At 40.5% G+C, this 21,315-nt stretch overlaps 1 long non-coding RNA gene across 2 annotated transcripts in view; it reads left to right on the top strand.

Annotated features, from left to right (window-relative positions):
* The first annotated feature begins 2,204 nt into the window (after window positions 1-2,204).
* LOC132616749 (uncharacterized) overlaps window positions 2,205-21,315 on the top strand; it is a 34,439-nt gene continuing 15,328 nt past the window's right edge. Inside the window, exons 1-2 of one of the 2 annotated variants that reach the window (XR_009573390.1) lie at window positions 2,205-2,395; window positions 2,499-2,794. This is a non-coding gene — a long non-coding RNA (uncharacterized LOC132616749). Of the gene's footprint in view, window positions 2,795-21,315 lie in introns of both variants that reach the window. The other variant, XR_009573389.1, reaches the window with a different exon arrangement.

Raw genomic sequence — 21,315 nt, 5'->3', positions numbered from 1 at the left:
ATGTGCATATCGAAGGTTTCACTCTACATTACAGTTGCTCCGCCAGCCGAGAGACTTTACATTACAGCTGCTTCGCAAATTAGAGCTTTTACATTACATATTGTTCCGCAAATCGGAGCTCTTTTAAAATAGCTGCTCCGCAAATCGGAGCTTTTACATTACAGGTTGCTCCGTAAATCGAAGCTTTCAATACAGCTACTCCGCAAATCAGAGCTTTTACATTACATGTTGTTCCGTAAATCGGAGCTCTTTCAATACAGCTACTCCGCAAATCGGAGCTTTTACATTACATGTTGTTCCGCAAATTGGAGCTCTTTCAATACAGCTGCTCCGCAAATCGGAGCTTTAACATCACAGGTTGCTCCGCAAATTGGAGTGTTTACATTACAGGTTGTTCCGTAAATCAGAGCTTTTAATACAGTTGCTCCGCAAATCGGAGTTTTCAATACAGTTGCTCCGCAAATTGGAGATTTCAATTATGTCAGCTTTTGCTAATCGGAAGCGGTTCCACGGATCGGGGACTTCAATTCTAGTTTGTCTACAATCTCTTCCTTTATTTCTTTATATTATCATTACATTACAACTTTGAACTGCACAGGTATCTTTACATCTTTTGCAGGTTAACGCAATACAACGTGGAACTATCTCTGCCACAGCGAACTGAGGCCCCCCGCTTGATGAGGACATCAAACTCACAAGCCGGAGTCAATGAATCGTCTCTCCGATTTTGCTCATCAATCAATTTTTTCAATCTTTAAGAAGATAGTTATTTCTTCTGAGAATTCACTTTCTGGAGACTCAGTCAAATTCTCCCGCATCCTAAGGTCGTCATAATGCAATACTGGGACAATTCTGAGGGTCAGTCCTCTACAACGGTCTGATATGATCCAATGATAGCATGAAGATGCATTCATGTAGAGTCTCGCTTATAGGTGTGTTGCGCACCACATTTATAATCGGGAGGCTACAAAATTACATCCCGTCTTAAGAAATAATCTTCTCCCAAAACTTGTTTACATCTTCCTAACAACACCTAGTGTGACCATAATTCAACACTGGGGCAAATATTTTGAGGATCTTTCAAAATTTTCTATCTTCCCATCTCCTTTAAACCACAACCAACTCAATTCCCGTCCTTTTCTATATGTAGGGGACTCAGAATCAAGCGCATGCATATTCAATTCTAGCCACTTTCGCTCATAGTGAAATCGCTACCCTTTCCAATCTTCGAAACTTCGTGTTGCCATAACTACAACACTGGGATAAATTTTTTAGGATCACTCAAAAATTTTCAACAACTCAACCCTCCAAATCTCCAACAAAACCACCTTTCGCTTTTCCATAACATCGGGACAAAATTTCGAGGACCTCTCAAAGTTTACCGTCTCCTTGTTCGAACTACATCGACCTGATTCTCTTATGACCCGAGATATGTAGGCTACTCAAGGACCAGGGTTCGGTCGAATTCACAATCAATCTCTCCAACCCCAAAAGAATTACCTTGTTTCAGTTGTACTCTTTCCAAACCCAGTCTGATTTACTCGTCGGGACAAAATTGGGTTTACGTCAACGTCTTCGCCCAAAGACTCTTTCATCATCCCTGGTCGAAGAGGGACAAGCTGTTGACACCCAATTTTGGCCCTCCTATTTTATTTAATTAATTTCACTATGCTTCGTAGTCCTGAAAATTCCCCAAAATAAGTTTTGAATATTTTCGCTAATTACCAGACTAATTTTTGAGATATTATTAAAATTATTTTTATCATTCCTTAAAAAAATTACTAAACATGATATTTTGTAATTAAAATCACTCGAGAATAATGTTGATATTCCGATATCAATATTGGTGTTGGCATTTTTCCTTTGATCGTACTTATCGTTGTATCAATAATCTCTTACCCTATTTTAAAACTAAATGCATATATCAAATTACTTGTATTGGAATTTTTATAGGTATACAATTTCTTGGAATTAATTAGGACAAAGAAGCATATTTTAATTAATCGATTGAAGTAAAAAGGAATAGAAAATTAAATCACATGCCAACAATTTGGGCCAATTCTTACCAAATTCATCAGCCCCCAATCAGCCCAAATCAATTAGCTCCCTCAAATAAAACCAGCCCAACTCCATCTTCGACCCGACCCAACACCAACAAACTAAAGACCCCAATAGCTGTTCCTCCAGCTCATCTTCAATAACAAACTAAACCTAACTAGCAGCTCTAGTGAACCAGAATCAAGTGACCCCCTTATCTCTTCAACGTAAACATAGCAATATCCCACCAAATCCGCCTGCTGCTCACCTCTCACATCCGCTTACAGCCCTCTTCTCCTTTCTCACACTCCATCTCTGAAGCTTGCAGGCTCCATGTGCGATTTCAGCAGATTTCATGGTAAGTCCCATCCCTATTTTCATCATCTCATCTGTTGAAAATATCTCCCAAAATTTCCCCCCTTTTCCTTATTTTTGAATTTCGAATTCTTACTTCTTTGTAGAGCTGTTGAAACCCTCAGTTGTTAGCTATAAATAGAAGCCCTTAGTGAGCTATTTGAGACAGGTTCAAGTGTTGGAAATTCCTCTTGAATAACCCAAAAAATCTCATATATTTTCATCAAGCTTTTCATAAAAAATCTTTTTTTTTTTTTTACTCCAAGTTGGTGGTCTCAAAAATTCTCTTTTAACTCTAAGTTTGTTTCGTCGAAATTCTTGATGGTTCTCGGCTAAACAAGCTCTTCAAGAGGATTTGGAGGCTCGAGATGACAACAAGCCTCAGTTCGCTGTCACGGAGAAGGTAGTCACACTCGTCTTCTCTTCGTCTTTAATTTTTGTAAAAGTAGAAATGTAATCGTTCAAGCATTTTCTCTTCATTTGTTTGGTTTAGCTGGCTGAAAAGTGATCGTTCGATGGTTATGATTGTTTTGTTTAATTCTATGGACTTGAACCCAATTACTGCCTTGTTTGTTCTAAATTTGTTGCATAAAAAATGGTCAAGGAAGATTAACTACACTTAGGAATTGTTAAATCGACTATGTCAAAATGCTGTATACTTTACTCATGAGATTCTGTTTTCATTAGAGAATTAATATGTGACAAGAAAAATGGTAGATTATGAATTTTAAAAAGCGAATATGCCCGATGTAACTACTCCTTCTTTCTCTCTGTCTTTATATGTTTAAAGAGGTGTTTAGAGAATCCTTATCATGCGAAGATGGTAGCTTTTGGTTTTGGTTGTGATTATGTTGTGTTAATCTCTTTTGCTGGTGGTAGTGTAAGAAGGAGTATGTTTTGTTGGTCGTCGAATCGTGTAAGAAATGTAACTGATGGAAGTGATTTGTTGAATTTAAATTCTGTTTTGGTGTTAATGAGTCCGCCTTTTTTTTCACTTTAATATAGAGTAAGTTAATATAAGAGTGAGTAGTTGGAAATATTTGTCATGGATAGTTGTCCTGTTTTGGCGATGAAATCTAATCTAAACTTGCCTCCCTTGAACTATTTATGAAGCAAGCAAAAATGCTAAAGCTTTGTGATACGAAGAATAGGAACCTGATATGCTTCACTTAGTATTTGTAAGTGTAAAATTAATTTTTCTATACAACATGTTTAAATAAAACTTGTCTGGCTCTATACATGTTTCAGCCCTTCTTGTTTTCCATTGGATGAATGTTGGTAATGGGCTTGTATGTTCGCTGTCGAGTATGAATCCCACTGCTATGTGTGAGAATAGTGAACCATCATATTTGAATACTATGCACTGACTATATATGCTTCTTTAACTTAAAATTATGGTGAAATTTAAATGTGATAGGATCAAAAGGATTGATTTAGTAGAACATATTGTTGACCTTTAAGGAGTATTGATTAGCTATGTTGGTAGAATTTTCTTTACTTGTTGAAAAGGAAAGGTTACAGATCTGAAGATTTAGCACGTCGAATATGTGATTACTCGAACATGTTTGTCACTTGCAAAAATTCTGTGATCGAGACTCGTTAGGATGTGCGCTGTCCAGTTTTTTGCGTCAGGATCATGTGAAAAGTCAAAGCATGTGAACTATGACGTTTAGGAAGGAAACCATGATTTAGCATATTGTTTTACCATGTTTGTAGCTGAGGTCATATGTTTAGTTAATAAGATAATAGATTACTGCGAGTCCATAACGAGAAGAATATGATGTCCTTCAAGATTTAAGTCCAAAATGTCTTTTTCTCTACCATGTCCATGAGACTTTCCTAACTTAAGGTGACTTTTGTTTATGGATTTTCTGGGAGTTTTCCATAGTTAACAAATAGGCTTTATACGTTAGAAGGCTACATTTGCTCCGAAAAAGAAAGTAGCTGTTTTGATATAATAAAAAAGTGTTTTTAATAATTTAAAAATGTTACTGTTTTCTGATTTAAAAGTTACTGTTTTGATTAGAGAAAGCTACTGGTTTAAAAAAAAAAAAAGGGAGTTACTGTTCCGATTAAGAAAAAAAGGTTACTGATTTTTGGGATTACATCTGCCGAACGTGTAGTTTGAACAACTCCGTCGCTCGTCTAAATCTTTGTTTGAAGTACTTATGTGGATCTATTTTTGCCGCATTTAGTTAAAAACCAGCATATAAAATAGCATACAATATTGCTATAACTTAAGATAAGAGTTGTACTCGTTTCGTATGTATGATGCACATGATATAAGGTTTCTTGTCTTGACCATAAGTCGCCAAGGATTCTCTTTAGGTTTGTTTGAAGTTTTGCTGAACTTTTAGTACTTTCTTTTACACTGGTTAAAGTTTGAGGTTACTAGTTTGGGGATTAAGATATTAAGATATTTAAATATCCCAAGACCTGTTTGTTTTAACTAGGTCAGTAATCTTCCATTCCTGTTTTTAATTCCATGAGTAAATGTGTGAACATATAAATGTTTGTGTCGTTCGACTAAATATCTGTTTTATGTACTCATCATAATCTGTGTGTACCATTCCGTTCTGAAAATCAGCACGTAAAAGGTTAGTGTAAATAATCAACATTTAGGGAGAAAGCCATTAACTCACATGGATTTGAACTGGTTGAAGTTTGTGAATTAAATAGAATTGCTTCATCATCTGTCTAATTCTCTATTCTAGATGCGTATTAGGATTCATGGTTTTGTCTCATGCCTCGTCTCTTTCCTGATAAGAAATTGGTACGCATAAACGAGCTCAATAGAGAAGAATAGACTAAGTTGCTAGAATACTAGCTCATACGCAGGTTTATGGCTTTTTGCTTTTGTTTCCTATATGCTAAAATTGACTCATCAGATCGCGGCCTTTTTGTTGAAAAAAAAATAATAATAACAATACATAAGTACGCTAGTTTACAACAAGGTGATCATAGTTTAGTCTTGAAACTGGAATGAAAAGTTTACCAAATTACTAGGACATAAATGTGGATTCATACGCTGTAGTTACTCTTCTCATCTTTTGGTCTGTGCTCTTTTTTTTCTTCTTTTTTTTCTTTTTCTGATGACCAGGAAACTATTCTTCTTTCTTTCTTATAGAATATATGAGTAACCACACTCGCTGTCATGTCATTTTAATTCGTAGAATAAAACGTAGTCGCTGAATGTTCTTGCCCTCCATATATATGCTAGTTTGACTGCATGTATCGTTGTTCTTTTGGTTGAATTAGGGAGCCTGTGGTCTCGAGCAGAGGTTACTGATTTTATTGAAATAAAGATCTGTAGAATGTGTGACTATGTGAATAGCTTTGTTGTTCATCTGAATTTTCTTTCAAATGGTTGGAGTGGATATTTTATCACAGTTCTTAACCAAAGTTAGCAGGTAAACTAGCCTGAATGTGCTTTAACTTAAGAGAAATGACTACTTCTTTTAGGGAAAGGATGAATGTTCTCCTTTATGATCCAGGTTGTATCGGAATATCATGTTGATAATCTATAGAGAAAAATAAGAATGTGGCTTGAAAAAATCTAAATGGCAGCGGGTACATTTTTTAAAGTCTAGACCATTTCGGGTTGTTGTGATTGCGATCTTCCATGTAGACAAGTCTGTTATAAGTATGTTATTATCCACACTAGTAAAGGTAGTAATGGATTTGTTGAGGAGTTGTTCGGCTTTTACTCATGAATGCATGAAAATTCTATTTTTTTTAAGGAGCTTTGTTAACGAAAAAGCCATCTCTGTTTTTTTTTCTTTATTTATGAAAATATTGGAGTTTCCTTTTCCATTCTTCTAGTTAGAAGTTCTTGAAGCAATGTACCTAAGTTCATTGGAATGTGAAGTTTGCCCCGAGCGGGCCAAACGAGTGTCAGCCGCACAGGCAGTGCCAGCCCACAGGCAGTGTCAGCCCCGCAGGCAGTGTCAGCCGTGCGGGCGACGTGCACCAACATGGGTTCCGATGGACCGGAGTCCACAATCATCATAGATATGCCCCATTGCATATCCCAATAGCAGCAAGGAAGTTTAGCAAGGATCTGAAATGAGCCCACGGGTCGTCGACGCACGAGCGACCCCGTGCGAGCCTGAGTGTCAGTCCCGAGCGTTTCCGAGCCATGGATGGAATCTTGGGATTTCGGGTGAACACACCCCTCCTAGGATGTTATTGAATATGCTTACCAAGTTTGGCGCCATTTGAACATCATTTACCTAAGGGCTTGACTTAGCCAAGGAGCAGTGTCAGTGTCAAAGCTCCTAAGGCCATATCGCGTTCCACGAGCATGGGAATGAGATGAAACTTCATGGAGGAGTGAAGGAAGTCAAGAGAAAGAGTTAGGAACAGACGACGCTTCATTTGGAGTTCGAATCATCAAGAAAGAACAAGTGTGATTCTCGGGCAGAATCATGTCCAGTGATAAACCTTGGGTTTTTATTTTTAAAGCATATATAAGGGGGGCAGAGGTGTCTCAGCTCAGCCAGCCTCCCCCGTACGTGCCACCATCAAGCCGTACTAAGTGAGCATCCTTGGGGGACAACCTCAAGGGCCTGCCTAGGCATCCCCATTGGATCCTAGGTACCCATACGAGTCACGCAACTCTACGGGCGGCGCTCGGCCACAGGCCAGCGTTGGGCGCCCAACGAGGGCCGGAGGCTTGACGTATGGACCGACTATGCCCTGCGGGCTATCCTTGAGAATAAGAAATCCCTCCGTGCCGATTGAACACTCGAGGCCTCCATCCTAAGAGCCTCGTGTGTTGACTTGTGAGCTTGGCTCAGGTTCAGCCTAGCGAGCAAGGGTCCGTTGGCCTAGACGTGCAGTCGTAGGGCGACGCTGCACCGTGCAAGATGGAAGTATGTCGCGAGGGCTACATTTAGCAAAGCCGCATCATAGGCATACTACAAATAACACCCATGACATAGGCCAAGGATTCAGGAGTTGCCCTACTCAGGCGTACAGGCACCCGACCAGTGTCAAGCCAGAGGATTGGACTGTGCGCGCACCCGCGACGCTCAGCTCCTGGCGAGGGACTATCATGTCCATAGCCAACCCCAAGTGTGAGTGCAGGCAAAGACAGAACATATGAAACCTGCCACAGGGGCATTCTAGCAAGGCAAGGCCAAAGCCTTGACATCGTCTCAGCAGCACCGTTGAAGCTAAGCCTCCAAAGCCATGGACTTAAGATCATGCCATGAGTCCTGGGACTATCATTAGGCTGGCTCGTAGTCCGCCTGGACTACGGGCGCCGCACGGGCCATTAGTGTACCACAGACACTAGAAAGGAGGCGGCCCGTGACAGTTGGTAAATGTTGTTAGTTTCTCTTACTACTTTTTATCCTTGGCTAACTGTCATCCTATTCTTTTTGGATTAGAAGTTGCAATCTGCGTTTGAAAGTTTTAAGTATTGAAGACGTGTTTTAGAATTAACTAGCTGTATGTTGCATTTCTCACTCACTTTGTTTCTTTTATTAAGACTGCTTCTAATTTCTTTTCCTCCTTTCTTTTCCATGAACACACTTGGGAGAATATTGGAGTTATGGCAACTCCAAGTTCAGCCCGGAGTTAGGAGTAAACATTCACAGCAGTTTCATTCGAGTTAGCAGTCCTACCCCGTTCGCGTCTCGAGTCTCCGTCCTTCTTCCTCTCTTCAAAATTTCACACCTTCGTATCAGTTTATATATGTTGTTTATATCATTCGACTAACATTTTGTGAACTTGCTATTTTGTACATATGCAATACTTGGTTAGTATAAACCGATCAAGGATGATGGTAAATTTAGTCACTACTTTTCCCTCTCCCCTTAGATAATTAATCTTGGCTTAGGCGTGTTATTAGAATGATAATCGCCAAATGATTTTCAGCTTTTGTTTATGCACTTTCAGGTTAAAAAATAATTTCCAACTAAAGGAAATTAACTGGAACTTTTTTCTTTTTCCTTTTAAGTTAATTGCTCATCAGACTAAGGTTTCTTTTTAAATCCATTATAACAAAAATGAGCGATTTAAATAGGGGCTTCAAAAGGATAAGATGCATGTTTTATGGGCAATCATTCTCTATTTATTGCTAACATATGGAACAGGTCAGATTCATTAGGTTTAAAATGAGGAAATTATATTAGGGCCCGAGTATAGTGACTCAAGTTATTTTGCGAGAGCTATAAGGTAAATATTCCATTTTATATACACGCATACATATATATACTATTTTATTTTCAGTAATTCCTTTAAATCATCTTTTCTATCATGTGTATACATATATATTATTTCCATATCACAAAAATAGCTATTTTTGAACCATTATATACCATTTTTCATAGGATATAAATATCGCACATATACATTATTTTTCTAAAAAATATGCATTCCTAATCCTGTCATTTTATACTATTGTATACAAAATTATATCATGAATATATACGTATATGTTTACATCTCATGTATACTAACTACTGCCTCTATAATAAACACACACGTACCATTTTCATATACATATATATCACATATACTATCTAATTCTTTTACATATTACATATGTAAATTATTTTCTTATAAAAAATATACCCCTCTTTATTCTATATTATACATACTGTCACGACCCAACCTCGTAGGTCGTGACTAGTGCCCGATCTGGGCACTCAAACGCATTCCAGTATATAGCAGAAGTCGACAAGGCTTTATTTCAAATTTTAGCTAATTTCCAGAAAAATTTCGACAGAGTCTCCTTTGTTTTACGGACTATCCCAAATACCATGCACATAGAAAATACCAACAAAGGCCACACAGGGCCAACAGAGCAACATTTAAATATATGCGGACCGGCCGTCGCGGCGAATGGGATCGCCCAAACACAACATATACACACATCTGTACAGAAAAACCCCAACCCACAAACATGTCTACAGACCTCTAAATAGACCGACAGAATCATATGACGGGACAGGGCCCCGCCATACCCATGAACGAGAATATACATATATAGAAATGACAGACTGTACCAAAAGATGGCTCTGAATAAAAGAGCGCTCCAAAATAGCAGAATAAGATCCTAAGCGGGCGGATCAGCAAACCTGTCGTCAGTACCTGCGCGGCATGAAAACGCAGCCCCCGAGGAAAGGGGGTCAGTACGAAATATGTATTGAATATATAAAGCCTGAATTACGGAGACAAAATCATAACTGGTACAGAACATACAGAAAAGTAAACGGAAAATCCAAAGTATCAGATACATATTTTCAAAACATGCAGAGTGTGTACAAAAACATATGTCATATCAAATCCGGCCCCTGCCAAGGGACTCGACAGACAGAACGTGGCCACCCTCCCGACGCTGGTGCCACCACACAGAAGAATCAGAATAGGGGCATAACCCCGTACCATAATATGTCATATCAAATGGCCATAGCAAATCATATCAGAACAAACGGACATGGCACATCATACTCCACAAACCCATGTACGCGTATACCTGCCCCCTCACATCGAGGCACGGCGAACAATGCAGAGGATCACGCTTGACAACATATCCTGGCCCGGGCTCAGTGTGGGAAACATTGGGGCATCCACGAGTGGAGTAGTGAGAGACTAAATGCAATTAAAATAGTATAAATATTTTCAGAGACTCGATGAGGCATATTACTGACAAACCAATCCAATGAAGTCGGATGGGATCATAATAAATGAGTTTCGGATATCGTAATGAATTACAGAGTATAACCTTTCCGAAGTCGTTTCGAGTGTCAAAACAATTTATCAGACTTAATGGAATATTTAAAACAATGTTTGTTAGGTAATTAGAATAGTAGTCAAAACATTTCTTTCAAAAACCGCTCGAAAGCAAGACTTGAGTACAATAAGGGCAAAACCGGGAATAGTGGGCCCACCTCGGAACAAGCAAGGCGGTGGGCTCAAATTACGCCCTTTAAGCTTATGGGGTCACCTATAAAGGTGCTACGGACATTCTATAGCTTTTCAAGGAGTTTAGAGAAAGTTTGCATAATTTCCAAGAATACAAACCAAAAGGGCTCAATCTTACTGAAGGAAAAAGCGAGATTTTCAATTGCGGATTCCGATGGGCAGAAAGTCTTTCGAGGCCCGAATCCGATTCTAATACACTTAGGCATGCCAAAAGAAGAATCGGGGTAGCTTTACATACCTTATGAGCTTCTTACACCTTTCCAAGCTCACTTCCCGTTTCGCTCAAAACCTGCAAATGGTAGCATTGACCAGTTACTATTCATGAGACTTAGAAATTCTATTCTTAACCAATACTTGTCTATAAGAATTTGGGCAGCATCTCTCCTATACATATAGCACCCCCGAGATTCAACTCGGCTCAAAATAATCACCAACATCAGCAACAATCACGACAAGGTACAATATAGTACACAACTAGTCCTCTCTGAACATAATGCAATAACTTCAATCCCGACTCCAAATTTTCGAATTAGCATCATCATACTCACATTCATTACTAATCAAAATCATTATAATGCCATTCGGAAATATTTCATATCGTTTCTACACTATATACACAAGATATACAAAGTATATACACTTTCCGCCAAAACCATAATTTATCTGGTTCTTCTAATCTTTAACATACACATTCATAACTCAATTCCATCTTCTATATTCATCAACAATCATCATAGTTTGCACCCTAACAAATTAATTCCATAATGTTATAAAATCATAGGAAAACGGCATAAGTTCTCACACTCCATTTCACTGCAAGCTTACATCATTTTTCCTACATTTACAATGCAAGAATCACAACAACACAATTAACATATTAAACAACATTTAAACCATTTCCATTTCATCATACCTAACCCTACGGCCAACATGTAGTTTTTCCAACTTTCACCAAATTCATTCGACTTTTCTCTCCAATATTAATTCCACCCTACTCACAACTAAAATAAAACATGAAATTCAACTCATTCCAACTACACATCATAGTGCATATACACGGCCACATGCACACATGCACACCCACTTTCTAAACTTCCATGTTACCATATTTTCTACTCATCTCTACTTAATACAACATAAACAAAGGCTTTATAACATATAAGAGAGAATGAATCCTTACCTTTTCTTCCAATCTTCTTCACTTGGGTAACTTGTCAATTTGAAGAACCAAGTCCTCCTTCTTCCAAACCAACTACACCACGTTGTTAAGGGACCTTGAATTAGTATAAAAACCATAAGATAATAATTTTTGGAACAATATTTTTTAGGGTGAATTTTTGAGAGCTTGGCCGAATGGCCCTTATGCTTTGTTCTTGGTGTTCTTGCTTTGTTCTCTCTCTATTGTTCTTGAAAATTCTAAAGGAATGATCTTTAAATATGTAATTTGGCACATGGAAAATTACTTAATCCATGGGCTTGGACCACTATGTGGCCGGCCACCCTCTCTAGTTTGGGCCTCATTTTTCATTTCATGCTTTTGAGCCCAATTGGTTAAAATTCCCGTTTTGTAATTCCCGAAGCTAATTTTCGAAATCCCAAATTTGCCCATAGCGTTCTTCAACACTTGCACATTAATATTCTTTCATAACAACTCAAGGGTTACATAAATTCAATTATGACCTTATTTCTTACAAGTCCAAATTATTTTCAATTTTCCAAATGTGTGAAAACATGGGATATAACATCCTTCCCCCCTTTAGAACATTCGTCCTCGAATGTTAAATTAATCTTATAGGGTTTGAAATGGCTTCGGGGGAATTTCTGTTTATAGACAGCACATATGGTACACATTCATAACTGAATATAATTAAGCAAGGATTTTTAAATTACCTGTGGGCATAGGGAACAGATGAGGGTATTTCTTCTTCATCTCCTCTTCGGCCTCCCAGGTCATTTCCTCCCTATTATCGTTCCGCCACAGCACCTTAACAGAGGCTACATCTTTGTTCCGGAGCTTTCTTACCTGGCGATTCAAAATGGCTACGGGCTGCTCCTCGTAAGATAACTGCTCCGTCACCTGAATGTCATCCGCAGGAAATATTCTGGAAGGGTCACCAATGCATTTGCGGAGCATAGATACATGGAATACCGGATGTACCGCTTCCAAATCAGATGGCAGATCTAACTCATAGGCAACATTTCCAATTTTCCGCACAATCAGATAAGGCCCAATATAACGCGGACTAAGCTTACCCTTTCTGCCGAACCGCATTACGCCTTTCATAGGCGATACCTTTAGAAATACCCAATCACCAACCTGGAACTCCAAAGGACGACGCCGTTTATCAGCGTATGATTTCTGTCGACTCTGGGCTGCCAATAGTCGCTCTCGGATAAGTTTCACCTTATCAACGGCCTGCTGGATCATATCTGGGCCAATTAACTCTGTCTCGCCAATATCAAACCAGCCGATAGGTGACCTGCATTTCCTGCCATACAAAGCCTCGTACGGAGCCATCTGTATGCTGGAATGGTAATTGTTATCATAAGCAAATTCAATCAATGGCAAGTGATCATCCCAGCTACCTCTGAAATCAATAACACAGGCCCGCAACATATCTTCAAGCGTCTGGATGGTGCGCTCGGCCTGTCCGTCACTCTGAGGATGAAAAGCTGTACTCAGGCTCAGCTGAGTCCCTAATCCTTCCTGAAAAGATCTCCAGAAGTTCGCTGTGAACTGAGCACCTCTGTCAGTGATAATAGATATAGGAACTCCATGAAGTCGCACAATTTCTTTAATATAAAGCCTGGCATAATCCTCAGCAGAATAAGTAGTTCGGACGGGGAGAAAATGGGCTGATTTTGTCAGCCTATCAACAATAACCCAGATGGAATCGTACTTCCGTGGAGTGCGAGGCAAACCTGTAATGAAGTCCATATTAATGATCTCCCACTTCCACGTCGGAATTTCCATTTCCTGCAACAGTCCACCCGGTTTCTGATGTTCAATTTTGACCTGCTGACAATTTGGACACTGGGCGACAAATTCTGCGATATCCCGTTTCATGCCATCCCACCAGTATAGGCATCTAAGATCATGGTACATCTTCGTAGACCCAGGATGAACAGAATAGCGAGCATAATGTGCCTCGCCCATAACCTGCTGCCGTAGCCCTGCAATATCAGGTACACACAACCTGCCTTTGTACAGTAATGTTCCGTCTGGTGCAAACTCAAACGGAGTATTCTCTTTCTCGTGAGCCGTGCCTCTGTACCGGGCTAAAACAGGATCTTCATATTGGTGCCGCTTAATATCTTCCTTAATAGATGATTCAGAAACCCCTCGAACAGAAATCTGCGTACCTCCCGAATCGGCCAGACGAACTCCAAGACTAGCCAGCTGATGAATATCACGTACCATCTCCTTCCTGTCTGGCTGTAAATCTGCTAAACTGCCCATGGATTTTCGGCTGAGCGCATCTGCAACAACATTAGCTTTTCCCGGATGATATAGAATATCCACATCATAGTCTTTCAGTAGCTCCAGCCACCTCCGCTGCCGCAAATTAAGCTCCTTCTGCTTAAAAATATACTGGAGACTCTTATGATCTGCATAGATATCAACATGAATGCCATATAAATAATGTCTCCATATCTTCAGAGCATGAATCACCGCTGCAAGCTCCAGATCGTGGGTAGGATAATTCTTTTCATGCTTTTTGAGCTGTCGGGAAGCATAAGCTATAACTCTGCCGTGCTGCATCAATACACAGCCTAACCCCACACCAGAAGCATCACAATAAATAACATACCCGTCTGGTCCCTCGGGAAGAGTCAGAACTGGAGCTGTAGTCAGCTTCTCTTTCAGCAACTGGAAGCTTCGTTCACAAGCATCAGTCCACTGGAACTTGGCTCCCTTCTGAGTTAGCCTTGTCAAAGGCGCTGAAATCGAAGCAAACTTTTCCTCAAATCTTCTGTAATAGCCTGCAAACCCCAGGAAACTACGTACCTCCGTGGGCGTCGTGGGTCTGGGCCAATTCTTCACAGCCTCAATCTTCTGTGTATCCATCCGGACACCATCAGCTGCAATAATATGCCCCAGGAATGCCACTGAAGCCAGCCAGAATTCACATTTAGAAAATTTTGCATATAATTTTTGATGCCGAAGTACCCCAAGTACCGCTCTCAGATGGTCTGCGTGCTCTGCCTCGGACCGAGAATAAACCAGAATATCATCGATAAATACAATTACGAACATATCCAAGAATGGCCTGAATACCCGGTTCATAAAATCCATAAATACCGCAGAAGCATTAGTCAGCCCAAAAGACATAACTCTGAATTCATAATGCCCATATCTGGTCCGGAATGCTGTCTTAGGAATATCGGCCTCTCGTACCCGTACCTGGTGATAGCTTGACCGAAGGTCTATCTTCGAAAAATATTTGGCGCCCTGCAACTGATCAAACAAATCATCAATTCTGGGGAGGGGGTATTTATTCTTTATGGTTACCTTATTCAGCTGCCGATAATCAATACACATACGCAGCGACCCGTCTTTCTTACGCACAAATAATACCGAAGCTCCCCAAGGCGAAGTACTGGGTCTGATGAAGCCTTTTTCTAACAGATCCTTCAACTGCTCTTTCAGTTCTTTCAATTCTGCCGGTGCCATTCTGTACGGGGGAATAGATATCGGCTGAGTATCTGGAAGCAAATCAATAGTAAAATCTATCTCCCGCTCTGGAGGAAGGCCTGGAAGCTCATCTGGGAACACATCTGGAAATTCATTAACCACGGGAACTGACTGAAGAGTCGGCGTTTCTGCTGTCAAGTCTTGTACCCGAACCAGATGATAAATATAACCTTTTCTGATCATTTTCTTTGCCTTAAGGTATGAAATAAACTTACCTTTCGGCGATGCAGTATTACCTGCCCATTCTATAACTAGCTCCCCAGGAAACTAGAAACGAACTACCTTATTTTGGCAGTCAACATTAGCATAACAGGAGGCTAGCCAGTCCATTCCCATAATAACATCAAATTCAATCATATCTAATTCCACCAGATCTGCCTTAGTGTCTCGGCCGCATATAATTACAGAACAGTCTTTATATACCTGTTTCGCTACAATAAAGTCCCCGATCGGTGAAGCTACCTCAAATGGCTCTATAGGCTCGGACGTTATACCAATTTTACTAGCAACAAGAGGCGAAATATACGACAAAGTCGAACCTGGATCAATCAATGCATACACAGACCGAGAGATGACCAATAATGTACCTGTAACGACATTAGGCGATGCCTCCTGGTCCTGGCGGCTGGACAAAGCATAAATGCGGTTCGAAGGACCGCTAGTGCCCGAAGCTCCACCACGACCTCTGCCGCGACCCGCCGGTGCTGATGTACCCGGCCCAGTAGGGCGCATAGCCACTGATGAAGATGATGACCCGGCGGCTGATCCGGTAGGCTGCGCTGCACCGCCCGAACTACCCTTATACGGGCAATCTCTCACAGAATGGCCCTGCCGGCCACAAGAAAAACATGCACCGGTGGCCCTGTAGCACTCTCCCGGATGGTATCTACCACAATAAGAACACTGAGGTCTAGGTGGCCTCGTCTGACCAGAACCCCTATCTGTCCGCGAACCTGAAGCCCTGGAGCTCTGGCCTGCTCCTGAATAACCTGGGCCATCAAATCTGCGACCTGTAGGCTGTGGAGGTGCGCTCTGTGCCGGCTGGGATGGATATCTGCTAGGCTGCTGCGGCTGCTGAGGTTGTCTGCCCCGGAAATCTCCAGAATACCCGGATGATCTGGCCCTCTTGGGCTGCCTCCGATCCTGACTCCTATCGGGCTGATGACCCCTGTGCCGGTCCTCCATGCCCTGGGCGTGCGCCTGAATCCGGGCAATATCCATATCGGGCTGAGCGGCCAATACCAAGCAACTGTCGACAAAATACCGGTCCAGCCCCATAATATACCTGTGCATCTGTCAGCCATAGTAGATACCACAGCAGGTGCGTATCGGGCCAATGAGTCGAACTCCATACTGTACTCTCGACCACTGCGGCCCCTCTGTCTCAGCAATAAGAATCTGTCAGCCCTAGCCCGCCGTAACTCCGGAGGCAGAAAATGGCTAAGGAAAGCCTGAGAAAAATCATCCCAAACTGCTGGGGGAGCGCCGTCCCCTCTAGATAACTCCCATGACTCGTACCAATTAGCCGCCACATCATACAACCGGTACGAGGCCAACGCAACTGACTCTGTCTCGGAAGCATTAATTAGCTGTAAAGTGCGCCGCATCTTCCTGATAAACTCCCCAGGATCCTCCTCGGGCTTAGTCCCGAAGAACTCTGGAGGACCACAAGTCAAGAACTCACGGGCTCTCGAACTATCACGCCTGTAAGCCCGGTCACCTCCCGGTCCGTGCCCCTGAACCTGTCCTGCCACTAACCTGGTCAATAGCTGGACCACCTCCCACTTTTGTCACGACCCAACCCCGTAGGCCGTGACTAGTGCCCGATCTGGGCACTCAAACGCATTCCAGTATATAGCAGAAGCCGACAAGGCTTTATTTCAAATTTTAGCTAATTTCCAGAAACATTTCGGCAGAGTCTCCTTTGTTTTACGGACTATCCCAAATACCCTGCACGTAGAAAATACCAACAAAGGCCACACAGGGCCAACAGAGCAACATTTAAATATATGCGGACCGACCGTCGCGGCGAATGGGATCGCCCAAACACAACATATACACACATCTGTACAGAAAGACCCCAACCCACAAACATGTCTACAGACCTCTAAACAGACCGACAGAATCATATGACGGGACAGGGCCCCGCCGTACCCATGAACGAGAATATACATATATAGAAATGACAGACTGTACCAAAAGATGGCTCTGAATAAAAGAGCGCTCCAAAATAGCAGAATAAGATCCTAAGCGGGCGGATCAGCAAACCTGTCGTCAGTACCTGCGCGGCATGAAAACGCAGCCCCCGAGGAAAGGGGGTCAGTACGAAATATGTACTGAATATGTAAAGCCTGAATTACGGAGACAAAATCATAACTGGTACAGAACATACAGAAAGTAAACGGAAAATCCAAAGTATCAGATACATATTTTCAAAACATGCAGAGTGTGTACAAAAACATATGCCATATCAAATCCGGCCCCTGCCAAGGGACTCGACAGACAGAACGTGGCCACCCTCCCGACGCTGGTGCCACCACACAGAAGAATCAGAATAGGGGCATAACCCCGTACCATAATATGTCATATCAAATGGCCATAGCAAATCATATCAGAACAAACGGACATGGCACATCATACTCCACAAACCCATGTACGCGTATACCTGCCCCCTCACATCGAGGCACGGCGAACAATGCAGAGGACCACGCTTGACAACATATCCTGGCCCGGGCTCAGTGTGGGAAACATTGGGGCATCCACGAGTGGAGTAGTGAGAGACTAAATGCAATTAACATAGTATAAATATTTTCAGAGACTCGATGAGGCATATTACTGACAAACCAATCCAATGAAGTCGGATGGGAACATAATAAATGAGTTTCGGATATCGTAATGAATTACAGAGTATAACCTTTCCGAAGTCGTTTCGAGTGTCAAAACAATTTATCAGACTTAATGGAATATTTAAAACAATGTTTGTTAGGTAATTAGAATAGTAGTCAAAACATTTCTTTCAAAAACCGCTCGAAAGCAAGACTTGAGTACAATAAGGGCAAAACCGGGAATAGTGGGCCCACCTCGGAACAAGCAAGGCGGTGGGCTCAAATTACGCCCTTTAAGCTTATGGGGTCACCTATAAAGGTGCTACGGACATTCTATAGCTTTTCAAGGAGTTTAGAGAAAGTTTGCATAATTTCCAAGAATACAAACCAAAAGGGCTCAATCTTACTGAAGGAAAAAGCGAGATTTTCAATTGCGGATTCCGATGGGCAGAAAGTCTTTCGAGGCCCGAATCCGATTCTAATACACTTAGGCATGCCAAAAGAAGAATCGGGGTAGCTTTACATACCTTATGAGCTTCTTACACCTTTCCAAGCTCACTTCCCGTTTCGCTCAAAACCTGCAAATGGTAGCATTGACCAGTTACTATTCATGAGACTTAGAAATTCTATTCTTAACCAATACTTGTCTATAAGAATTTGGGCAGCATCTCCCCTATACATATAGCACCCCCGAGATTCAACTCGGCTCAAAATAATCAACAACATCAGCAACAATCACGACAAGGTACAATATAGTACACAACTAGTCCTCTCTGAACATAATGCAATAACTTCCATCCCGACTCCAAATTTTCGAATTAGCATCATCATACTCACATTCATTACTAATCAAAATCATTATAATGCCATTCGGAAATATTTCATATCGTTTCTACACTATATACACAAGATATACAAAGTATATACACTTTCCGCCAAAATCATAATTTATCCGGTTCTTCTAATCTTTAACATACACATTCATAACTCAATTCCATCTTCTATATTCATCAACAATCATCATAGTTTGCACCCTAACAACTTAATTCCATAATGTTATAAAATCATAGGAAAACGGCATAAGTTCTCACACTCCATTTCACTGCAAGCTTACATCATTTTTCCTACATTTACAATGCAAGAATCACAACAACACAATTAACATATTAAACAACATTTAAACCATTTCCATTTCATCATACCTAACCCTACGGCCAACATGTAGTTTTTCCAACTTTCACCAAATTCATTCGACTTTTCTCTCCAATATTAATTCCACCCTACTCACAACTAAAATAAAACATGAAATTCAACTCATTCCAACTACACATCATAGTGCATATACACGGCCACATGCACACATGCACACCCACTTTCTAAACTTCCATGTTACCATATTTTCTACTCATCTCTACTTAATACAACATAAACAAAGGCTTTATAACATATAAGAGAGAATGAATCCTTACCTTTTCTTCCAATCTTCTTCACTTGGGTAACTTGTCAATTTGAAGAACCAAGTCCTCCTTCTTCCAAACCAACTACACCACGTTGTTAAGGGACCTTGAATTAGTATAAAAACCATAAGATAATAATTTTTGGAACAATAATTTTGAGGGTGAATTTTTGAGAGCTTGGCCGAATGGCCCTTATGCTTTGTTCTTGGTGTTCTTGCTTTGCTATCTCTCTATTGTTCTTGAAAATTCTAAAGGAATGATCTTTAAATATGTAATTTGGCACATGGAAAATTACTTAATCCATGGGCTTGGACCACTATGTGGCCGGCCACCCTATCTAGTTTGGGCCTCATTTTTCATTTCATGCTTTTGAGCCCAATTGGTTAAAATTCCCGTTTTGTAATTCCCGAAACTAATTTTCAAAATCCCAAATTTGCCCTTAGCGTTCTTCAATACTTGCACATTAATATTCTTTCATAACAACTCAAGGGTTACATAAATTCAATTATGACCTTATTTCTTACAAGTCCAAATTATTTCCAATTTTCCAAATGTGTGAAAACACGGGATATAACACATACTATTCTTATATAAAATAAATGTCATACATATTTTCCTCATGCATACATTAGCGTTAATTACTTCCTTTATTTATGCATTTACTCACATAGTTATAATTACTTTAAAATCCTTTTTTTATACAAATAGTTTTGAGAGAGTAGTTTCTTCTCCGCAATTCTTTAAATTGGTAATAATAAATAAGAAATAGTTAAATAATCTCCCTCTAGTGTTAATTAAACTAAGTTTAAAGACTGTCTTCGAATAGACTCTGAGGGATGCTTAACACCTTCCCCTCGGGGTAAATAAAACCCTTACCTAGAATCTCACAGGTTTCAAAGACTAGAAATGGAGTTTACATTTTTACAAATGGTTTTCTATTATTTCCTAAAATTAGATGGCGACTCTGAAAACTTTCAAAACTAGAGGAAACATAGTCATAAGTTGTGAACTAGTTTTAATCCGTTAAAAATAGGGCATAACAATCATCATATCATGTATGCATATATAAGCTGCCCGATCATATAGGTACAGTGTGATCATCATTAGCCCGCGTCCAGGCCTCCCGCGTCCGGGGTAAACATCTCATGCCCTCCACTAGTGGTGTCTGCCCATGCCCTCTAAACATGGTGTATATGCCGCCCGCCTTAGCGGTGTCTGCCCGGCCATATAGGCACGGTGTAATCTCATCATCATGTACTTAGCATAATGCATGCATAAGGACTCAAGGATAAGCTATAACTCTATCGGGGTGACATAAGGTCGAGAACTCCCTTCCATTATGGAGTAGTCATAATCATCTTGCCTCACCTTGAAAGAACTAGCATCATAAGGTGAGTGTAACAACAATGAATAACGTCAAGGAATCATTAGCTTTGGAATCTTTAAACGTAGACTAATCATCATCATTATCATATTCGTAACGCATCTCTTATCTTTATCTCATGAGGAGCTCTTTATAAACATAGACTCATAGTTTCCAGAATGTAAGAAGGTCATGGAAAAATAAAGGGAATCATGTCATAGGAATCATGCCTTAGAAAAGAAGGGACTAGCCTTACATACCTTTTCGCGTTTCTAACTTGCCGTCTAAACGCTTGCTTCCAAGTTCGCAATTCTACATTCAAAGTAATTCGTGCTAAGATTTGATAATCGGAAACGTACTTAAGCTTAAGCTAAAGCTAATGAAAATTGGGCAGCATCTCCTTTGTTTCTACAACTTCCCCCATATCATATAACAACTCCCAAACGTCAACAACAATACCCACAATATCACAATCAACAATCTTCCTCAAACTATACATTATTCAATTCTCCAAATTCCATTACAAATCATAACCAAAATTACCACACTACGTTGTATTCATTAACACACAATGCTTCTTCAACACTCTTAATATAATTTATAACAAGATTATACTCATACTATCTCAAGAGTTATGATTCATGTCAA

This window comes from Lycium barbarum, chromosome 11 (assembly GCF_019175385.1).
Source record: "Lycium barbarum isolate Lr01 chromosome 11, ASM1917538v2, whole genome shotgun sequence".
Classification (NCBI taxonomy): Eukaryota; Viridiplantae; Streptophyta; class Magnoliopsida; order Solanales; family Solanaceae; genus Lycium; species Lycium barbarum.
This window is presented reverse-complemented; position numbering and strand designations above follow the sequence as displayed.